The sequence below is a fragment of the Gallus gallus genome, chromosome 3 (genome assembly GCF_016699485.2).
Source record: "Gallus gallus isolate bGalGal1 chromosome 3, bGalGal1.mat.broiler.GRCg7b, whole genome shotgun sequence".
Lineage (NCBI taxonomy): Eukaryota > Metazoa > Chordata > Aves > Galliformes > Phasianidae > Gallus > Gallus gallus.
In genome coordinates, this window is record NC_052534.1 from 86876195 (window position 1) to 86886386 (window position 10192).

The 10192-nt window shown below is 42.5% G+C and overlaps 1 protein-coding gene across 3 annotated transcripts in view; it reads left to right on the top strand.

The window, feature by feature from the left end:
- Window positions 1–4966: 4966 nt before the first annotated feature.
- Window positions 4967–10192, top strand: part of COL21A1 (collagen type XXI alpha 1 chain) — a 102599-nt gene continuing 97373 nt past the window's right edge. For 2 of the 3 annotated variants that reach the window (XM_419902.7, XM_004940463.4), the window contains exon 1: window positions 4967–5020. The gene's annotated coding sequence lies outside the window, so the exon portion shown is untranslated. Of the gene's footprint in view, window positions 10113–10192 lie in introns of all 3 variants that reach the window. The other variant, XM_025149095.3, reaches the window with a different exon arrangement.

Sequence of the window (10192 nt, forward strand, 5' to 3'; positions counted from 1 at the left end):
TAACCTAGATGTTTTTTCTCATACCCTGGAGAAGTCTCTTCGTCCAGTGCTTTTGTGGAGAACCAGAGCTCCTAAAGCAGAAACCAAATTTAAATGTTTGTATCTATTGCCCACACTGTCTGCATTATCATTAAACTGTGAAGGGCTATCACTTTAACTATGGAAATACAATTTTCCAAGCATCAAGCTTTTTAAAGCAATGGTTTAAATGACAGAGATTGTGGAAACTTCTGTTTTGAAAATCCTGGCATCCAACTACTATTTTCCAGTTGTTTATTTCTCATGCTTTAGCTCTAGTTTCTGTTTTTCCCAGCCCTAGTTCTTCCTCTCATCATGATAATGCAGAATTCATTTCAGAATCTTGGCTGTGCCAGTATGGTAAACCAAAGTATATTTACTGGAGAGATAATGCGAAATTGCAGGCTGGTATGCAATCAAGTCATCAAACTTCAGTCCCTTGTAAAATAATCTGATCTTGCTGAGATGATTTAAAGAATGTGGTGTGGTTGCTGACAGCAGAACTTAATAAATGTCTTGCATTGCTAGTTTTCTATAGTATAAGCTCCAAGTGGTGTGATTACTACAGCTTCTGTATTTAGTGGGATTTCATTTACAACTTATAATTGTATCCATCTCAAACACAGTGAACATCATTAGGGTGCAAGTGTGATCCTGTACAGCCTGGACCCTTATTAAACATTGCAATTCATACGCAAGAATATGTGTATGAGAAGTCTAAGTACTCCTTATTCATTCAGTATCTGCTGAGGTCAACAGAAGTACTGGCCCAGTGAAAATTATCTATAATATGCAAGTGTAAATTCAGCTGGCCCAGCATCAACACTTATCTCTGAGCCTAGTGGTTCCTGGCTGACTTCCTACTATTCATTGGCGGGTTGTGAGGCTGGATAAAAGTAAAGAAATCATCAGCACACAAAGTTTAGGCTGGAAAAATCTAAAAAACTAGAAATTAAGTTTGAGTTTGAAACTAGTAGAAAATATCCTACAGCTTGAAAGTACAACTGATGCCAGACTGGTCTGTGAGATAATGAAATGTTACTATTTTACATGAGCTTACTACTAATAAGTGCAGAAGTTTATATGAATCTCTCAAACTATATGACTTGAACACAGCATTATTTTGGAAACAGTCTAAACAGATACATTTCTTTTTAACTAATGCATAGGACAGCTGATGAATTTTAAAAGATGCTATTTCATGAAATCAGCCTTTCATGCCCCACCACTTCATGCATCCAGTTTGTCCCACACTAAAGGGTATGGGAGAGGGCCCTGCATTTGCTGCTCTGAGAGAAGGAAATGGAGAATTTGTGGCTGGTGAAATGGGTCTTGGGAGAACTGACCTTTGTAAGATTTCTACATGGGTGAGTCATGCTACCCCCATTACTCACATCCTCAGGACTTTTCCCTGCAAACACTAACATGCACACCAATACACCGTGTCATTATTTTGAGTGAAGCTACCGGTGTGCAAGTAGTTACAGAAGTAGACTTATGCAATAAAGAACTGTACATTATGGTACACTTTATCTTTTCCAGAGATTTCAGTTAGAAAGGTGAAATTCTGTTTCTGTTTCTCTTTTAATATTCTATCCTTTAAAACTTCGATATAACTGTGTTAAAAAAAGCAAAATTAAAATTTTGCCTCAGCTAAGGAAGAATAAGGGCTGAAGAATGTGGCTCCTTTTTCCAGAGGAGAAACATAAACATGGAAAAATATGTTTTTAAATGTAGTTATCTTAATTTCAGTGACTAAAAGTTGACTCTCAAATATATTTAGGCAACATGGGTTTAGGTCAATCTAATTCTTGAGAATTTCCACAAGGAAAGTTTTCTGTCGACACAGACTTGGCTACAGTACTATATTTGTAGAATAACCAGAAACTGAATTTGAAACCACAGAATCCTGAAAAAAAGAAAGACATCAAGAACTTTCACAGTGTGGGAGGAGGATGACACAATTTCTGATTGCCTGAAGCAAGATGGGGATGTAGCAGAGACCTCAAAATGACTAATTTGTACACAATTCATGCTTAGATTTGAGCCTGGATTTTATTTCATTTCAATTTCACATGACCCTACCGGGCATCACATCTTTTCAGTACTTGAGATAAGAATGCATCTTTTTTTCTTCTTCTAATTCAGCATCTAGGCAAAAAATATCAAATATTACTTATGAATGATCAGCCAGAAATCACCATTTTCATAATTTAATGCTAGGAGATTCTTAATGGTTGAAAAAACATCACAGTGGCAAAACTATCATCTACTGGGAGCTACGTTCACATCCACTTTTGTGTATAATTAACCTTCCTATATCATTTTGTTAAGTCAAGAAAAAATGTCATTAGTGAAATCTGGGTTATCACCAATGGATTTCAGTCCTACGATAGCTAATTGTGATTGAGACTACTGCTACACTACTGTAAATTTTCGGGCTTCGTTGTAAATTCTGTTAAAGACAAAATTCATGCACTATAACGTTGCTAACTAGATTCTCAGGAAACAGGTTTGTTTAGCAGCATATCATAAAGATATCCTGTTATACAGATGTCATACAGATGACTTTTGTTTAAGGGCTCATGATATACTGGTACTGAGGGCAAGGTGTAAAACATTCCTCGGGTTACTAGAAATGTTCTCTACCTATGAGCAATGGCCCAGAAGTGCTACATATTGAAAAATAGTGATTCAGTTAGATTTAAGCCCTCTTAGAGCTGCTGTTTGCTATTTTGTTCTCTATCCATGGTATAGTTGTTGGTTTTCTTTCCTTTTTGAACTTTTAAAAATCTAAAATAGGTATTGTCTACACCATGACAGTTCACATGCAGAAACCTTTTAACATCTGTCTTCCAAAAGCTCTTATTTCAAATTAGAAAAAATATATACACAAAATCCATGTGCTTCATTATGTGAGTATATATATATGTATATACATATATATGAATAAGTTCAGAGACAACAATCAAACCACATCGTCACAAATTGAGACACATGAGGGCTGCTCTGAAAGTAATTCCTCCCATTTTATTACATTAACCCACAATATCAGAGGCAGATGTTGACGGTATGGCAGGAGGTCGAACTACTATTCTACTACATTTTGTTGGCGTGTGACAGCTGGCAGCAAAGAAGCAGTATGTATAGAGTCATAGAATCATAGAATTGCTCAGGTTGGAAAAGACCTTAAAGATCATCGAGTCCAACCACAAACTAACCATACTACCCTAACTCTAGCAACCCTCCACTAAACCATGTCCCTGAGCACCACATCAAAACCGTTTTTAAACACATCCAGGGATGGTGACTCAACCACCTCCCTTGGGAGCCTACTCCAGTGCTTAACGACCCTTTCTGTAAAGAAGCTTTCCTAATATCCAACTTAAACTTCCCCTGGAGCAACTTGAGGCCATTTCCCCTCGTCCTGTCAACAGTGAGAAAAGACCAACCCTGCTCTCACTGCAATCACCTTTCAGATCTTGGAAGAGAGCAATAAGGTCTCCCCTCGGCCTCCTTTTCCCCAGACTAAACAGCCCAGTTCCCTCAGCCTCTCCTCGTAGAAGCAAAGGTGTGGAACTGAATTCCTCCATGCTGAAAAAGTGGCACCCATTGACATTCATTGATGCGTGCTGAATGTTTATGGAGACCAAACAGTGGATGTGAGAACAGTGAGGCAGTGGGTGGTGCGTTGCAGCAGTGGCAACAGCAACAGTGGCTCACCTCCACTGGTGCAGATATTTATGAGTGTGGCATACAGGCTTTGTTTATTGCTGCTGAAAATGCACACCTAATGGTGTTGACTATGTTGAAAAATAATGTTTAGTAGCTGAGAATTTGCTCTCTCAAACAGTGTTATTGTGCTCTTTGTTGCAGTTTCCACAGAAATAAACAAACAGGAGGCATTGCTTTTGGAGCGACCAATGTACATTGCTATATTGGTGAGCCAATCAATTGTGTTTTTCTGGGATAAGGCTTAGAACAAAAGGTATCTTTTGCTCCTTTGTTGTGTTTGGACAGACAAACATCAGCAGTGTTGATATACATATAATACACACATTTCTTTTCTGTTTGCACTTAACAGGTAGGTGACAACTCTATCAAACGTGGAGATGCTTGCCTGAACCTGTCCCTATGTATGAATATATAACGTGGATGCTCAGTGTCTCATTAATTCACACACACACACAAAAATCTGCTGCTGTTCAGCACTCCTCAAAAGAAGCTACATGTCAGAGAACACCCGAGGTTACATTTGAACATAGATATGTCTCCTGGCTGAACTATAGGAATGTATACGTACACAGGCATGGGCCTGAAACACCTGTGGGGATGAGCATGAAATGGAACACAGGAGGTTGTGTCTGAACAGCAGGAAGCATTTCTGTGGTGACGGAGCACTGGCACAGGAAGCCTAGAGGCTGTGAAATCCTCTCCTTGCAGATCCTCAGAAGCCACCCTGGGCACCCTGCTTTGAGATACTGAGGTATGGCTGGATTAGATGGCCCCTGCGGCCCCTGCCAAGCTCTGCCATTCTGTGACTCTGTGAGTGGTCCAAACGGCAAGGAGAAAGGTGTGTGAGTAACACGCACCAATAGTTTTGAAAGAGCAGGAAGTTTCTCATCTGAGCTCTATTACAGGTAATGTACCACAGGCTGTGAGAAACAGGCAGTGTGGTGATCCCTCGAGGTCTGTGAGACAGCTTCCCTGCAGAAAGCCTGAAAGCACGTGCACAACAGGAGCGCCGAGGTGTGTGGCCATGCAGCCAACTTCTCAGGCCAAGCATCTGCAAGGAACGGCGCCATCACGCCGTTACCTCGCGCTGTGCCCCCGAACGCCCTGCGAGTCCCACGCACCATCCCCAGCCGCCCGGCCGCAGCTGCGGGGGGGCGGGCAGGAGGCGGTGCTGCGGGCGGGGCGGGCGGGCCGGCGGCACGGGGCCCGTGTTGCCGCCGAGCTGGCGTGAGGCAGAGCCGTGTCGCAGCGAGCGGACCTGCTGCAGGTGGGGGAGCGCGGCCGGCCGAGGGCGCGCCGGGCTGTGGGTCAGCGGGGCGGGTCTTTCGGGCGGGAAAGGCGAGCTTGGCCGCGCTGCACCCCGCGGGGTTCTCCGCGCTCGCTGCCGTGCTGGAGTCTGGGGGTGACGGGAGGGACGGAGCGGGGCAGCGCCGTCGGGGCGGCAGGTGCAGCCGTCGGGGCGGCTCCACAGCCCGGGGATGGGGACGGTGGGAGCCGGAAAGCCGTGTGTCTGAGATAATGATATTTGTGCCTTCTTTTTAACAGGGAGCTGTTGAGCGCAGTGTGTCACAGATGTGTTGGGTTTTCTTGTTGATTTTCTGCTTTTTGCAGTACAGTTGCAGTGCGGCGGGTAGATTGTGCTGTCTTGAAAGGCTTGTCTTGTTGGCACGCGATGAAATCATTTATGTTATATCCCTCTGTGTGACATAGAAATCCACGTTATTTAGACACGTGAGTGAAATAAATTGCTGGCATTATGTATCTGTACTTAAGCTAGTTTGTGGCGTGGGAGTTCAGACATTATAGCAAGGAGCAGAGTAGAAGAGGTTGCAATACCTGCAATTATACCCGTTTCTGTACCTGGAAGGAAAAGTCCGCTTGGGAGGCCACTTGGGATGACTTCCATTCCGTTGCTTAATGCTGAGATGTACATGGTACTGTGCTAAAAGGATCTGGTCTCTGGTTTCAGGATTTCACAAGCTGGGAAACCAGTCCTCACATTGGTTTGGAAAGGCTTCCAGCTCTCAGGTACCTGAGGAAGCATTGCAGGTTTATTAAACCTACATTATTAAACAGAGGTTTGGAATTTTCCCTCAAACCTTATTGATCGTGGTGTTTCTTACTGTATGTCACTCAAATATCTATGGAAATACATAGCAGTGAACTAAAGGGTGAGTACAGCACGTGTATTTGAAGTGCCATGAAAAATGTGTTTTCATTAAGAAATGTAGTTTTCAACTACGAAGAGTCTGTTGGGATACAGCATATTACAGATACGGGCAAAACATGGTGTCCAAGCAGAAGGTGAAGTAGACTGGCAAAGTGGAGGTTCTACTCAGTCAGTTCTGCTGATAAGAGCTGTATATTTGTTTGTATTTAAAGAAAAATTAAGACAAACATTATCCTGGGATGCTTAAGTGGATTGTTCCAGGTGTATAATGTCACCTTGTGGTAGTTACAACTTCAGTGCCCGTGTCTGGTATCAGTCCTGTATATGATTTTGGACACTACAGTTCCAGTAGGCAGTTAGCCAGGAGAAGAGTAATAAAAGTGATCTGAGATCTAGAAACGTACCCTATGTGAAAGAAGTGAAAGAACTGCATTTTTATGGTGTAGGGAAACAAAGAGCGATGAAAGACATGATAACAATCTTCAGATGTGTAATTGGTTGCTGCAGAGTGGAGAGAAATTGTTCTTCACATCAACTGGAGGTGCAACAAGAACCAGCATGCTGAACTATAGCAGGAAAGATTAGGTTAAATGGTGGGGGAAGTCCTCTCTAACTGCGCAAGTAATTGAGCACTGGATTGTCCAGGTAGGGCATGGAACTTCCTTCACTGGAGATTTTAAGATCACATCTAACCTATCTAATAGTGTATTTACCAGAAATACTGAAAGCAAGAGTAACCATGGCAAGGGTTGGCTGTTAGGAAAGGTTTCTTCTCAGAAGGAGTGATGAGGCACCAGGACAGGCTGCCCAGGGAGGTTGTAGAGTCACTGTCTGTGGATGTTTTCAAGAAGGTGGCACTGAAGGATGTGGTCAAGAGCGATCACAGTCATTGGTTAATGGGTTAATGTTTGGACTTTGATCTTAGTGGTCTTTCTAACCTCAATGACTCTATGATACTATGAAACATCTCATCTTTCCAGGTCCCTTACAGCATTTAAGGTTGTCTGAGGCTGCCAGAAGGTCAGCCTGTGAACTGGCACTCTTGGTGGCAGTTACACAGTTCTAAGCGGCAGCTTTGTAAGCTAAACACTGCTCAGTAATCCACTTACTGTATTTCACCTATATGCCTAATTGTTACGCTAGATCTTATGATCCTTTTTCCCTTCTACTCAAACTGCATTTACAGCTGAGGTCTAAGAGCAGTGGTGGATGTTCCAAGTGGAACATCTTGGTCTGGCACCGTCACAATCAGCAGATTGGCTTTTTGGTGAATGTTAGGAAACTTGAGCTCAATTCCAGAGTACAGTTCTATAAATTGTATCACGTTGCTCCCTTCAGGTCGTTGGTAACACAAATGTGTTTCTGGCAAGTCTATAAGGTAAAGCTACATTTTGGTTTATTTTGCCTCATTCTAGGCTATGATCGTAATCTTGGAAATCACTTGCATTATAATTCAGTTTGCACACATAGCTGGAAAGTGTAGTTTGTCCTACTGGCTTCAACAAGTTTTTTTTGTCCAGTGCAGTTATCAGCCCAACTAATTACAGAGATAGCGGAAATGGACCTTCTCTTGGTGTTTTTCTTCCCTCACCTTCATTATGTTACCTTTTTTTCTCCCTTTGTGCTCAAGTTTTACGCTTTCATGGTGTTAATCTTCGTGTTATTACCAGCTTACATTTTAGTTACTGTTAAAATTCTACTAGGTTCTTTGCTTCCCATGTTGGTCTATGAAATGAAAAAGGAAAACCAGTTTTTTTGAATATCTCCGTTTTATAAGAGAAAGGGCATACATGAGACCTTTTCCTGTCAGCATTTTTCATTGCTTTGTGTCCTGTTTTGTTCTTACTGCTCTAGAGAGGTATTGAATAGAACAGATCTAATCTTTTCAGTGTCTCTATAAGACAGACCTTTTTTTATGCTCTTAGTCATCTGTATCATCAAGATGTCTTTGCTTCTGCTTTTTTATCTTCTTCGAGCTGGCATAACCAGAGCTGAACCTGATAATCCCATTGAAGACTTGCTACTTATTAAGGGTTTGCTACTGTTTCCTATTTTGCTGCTCTGGTTTTTTTCTATCATATCTACGCTGAGGGAACAGCCTTTGGTGCTGGGTAGTGTTAGTTCAGAATGCTCAAGGAGGTCAAAATACAGCTTGCAGAATGCACTGATTTCCTCTGAATCATCTCAAAGCACACATCAGGGCCAGGAACAGAGGGGGCTCTCAGGGGGTATTATGGCCCATCCCACTGTCCCACCAGGAGTAGGGCAACTGAGGCCAGCCCCACCCACTGGGCACCTACATGGAGGCCAAGCTGTGGGCCTGCAGCTGGGCCCAACAGGGCAGTGCTGTGAGGAGCTGGAGACCAGCCCTGGTGTGGCCTTGCTTGGGGCAGGGGCTGTGAGCCCCATGACTGGCATGGGGCCCCTGCTGTTAAGCTTGTGAGTGCCATGAGGGCAATGAAAAAATTTCAAAACTTCAACCATCCAATTTCTGTGTTGGAAATGTATGATATCTACCCATTAGCACTGTATCCAAAGGTGGGGACTTCAAGGAGCTGGCAGACTGGGAGGCAATGTTACAATTCGTTCTAGTGTGATAACTGCAAGGAGAATGCTTGAGCCTTTATCTTTGCCCAGTAAACAAAAACCCCTATAAATGTTTTGTGCAATATTAAGCTGTGGTTCAGCAAAGCCCTGGCTTGGTAGCTTGTGGGATGCGATGTTCCCTGTGTATCCCCTTCCAGGCAGGCCCCGGTGCACCACCCTGAGCAACGTACTGTAGCCTTTGAGTGGCCAACTCTGCCACTCACCAGTGAAATGTAGGGACAAGAAGAAAATGAAGGAGGTTGATGCACTGTGACCACACATACTGCTTTTTAAAATAAAATAAAATAAATAAATAAATTGGGTTTTGATGAGGCTTTCTTTTCTGCCCATTAGTGGGAAAATAGGTTGAGCCCTACTCTATATTGCTTCATTTAGAAGTGGACTGGCCATGGAAAAAAGCAGTAGGAGAAAGCCAGTGCTGGCATAGACAAAATTACTTAAAAGGCTTTTTTCCTCTCTCTCGTTTCCATGGCATTGGGATACTGTGAAATTTATAAAAGAAACTTAATTCTATATTGCCCATAATCTGCACAGACATTGTTTTACAGCAGTGCTGATTGATTTAGCTTTTCAGGGGAGATGTCAGGCACACTAGTAGTGATTAACAGCAGATAGAAACCAGGGAGATGAGCAGTGTTGATCACACTGAATAATACTGTGAATGAAAATATGAGTACAAAGTAAATACATGTCAACCTTTTGGAATTTTATGTGATTTATATCATTTCAATGTTGGATTGAGTAATTGGTCTTTTTATCAGTGTGCTTTATGCTGTAATAAAATAGGGTTTAAATAGTGAGAAGTTAATAGCTGCTCTAAGTGAAACACATAGGCCCTGAAATGAGATGCATTCTTTCTAGCAAAGAACATGCAAAAATTGCAGGGAAGTTTGTTTGCACTTGGTGAGATGAAAAATTAAACTACCTTTCATGCCAGTGAGAGATTTCCATTTCTTCTTGAGTTCTCTGTCAGTTCAAAGTAAGCCTTTAAAGAATGCTGCATTAGCACATAGGAAATCTAAATTTCCTCCTTGTATATTAGTACTTTAAGGCCTGTTCATAATTTAGACACTTATATTTCAAGATTTTCTCCCTCCCATGATTAGTTCCAGTAGCTTGGTCTGGTTTGAGGCTTGAGGAACTGTACTAAAAACAAAGAGAAGTTGCACGTTTCTCAGCAATGTCAACAGAAATAAATAATGGTAGGGCAAAATGAACGGAGATTGTAGGGGGAAGAGAAGTAGAGGCTGGGAGAAACTGCCACTCTTTGGAGCAGGAGGGGTTGAAAAGCAGCCGGAAGGGCCAGGTGGCTTTGGATGTGGGGCTGGGGAGTAAGAGTCTTCTGCGAACTGGCATGGGAACAGGTGTGAGGAGGGCTCAGAGGATTTTTCAGGAGGGTTTGGGGGAGTTTTTTGAGAGTAGAATATCTTGTTTCCTCATGCTTTTCGTCCAGACCAGCCTTTCTCGTTTTTTTTCTCCAGCACTGTCTTATGTTCTGGGTTCTTCTCATTGCTTTTGTAGATCTGCACGGAATAGATAAAATGTGCCAATTGTAGTGGACTACTTGCTAATGTGTGTGCAGGTTTGTGGAAAGCTATGAAAGACTCTGAACAAAAAAGGGAGCGTTGGGTTTTTACATGTTTTAATTAAGGAGTTATGATT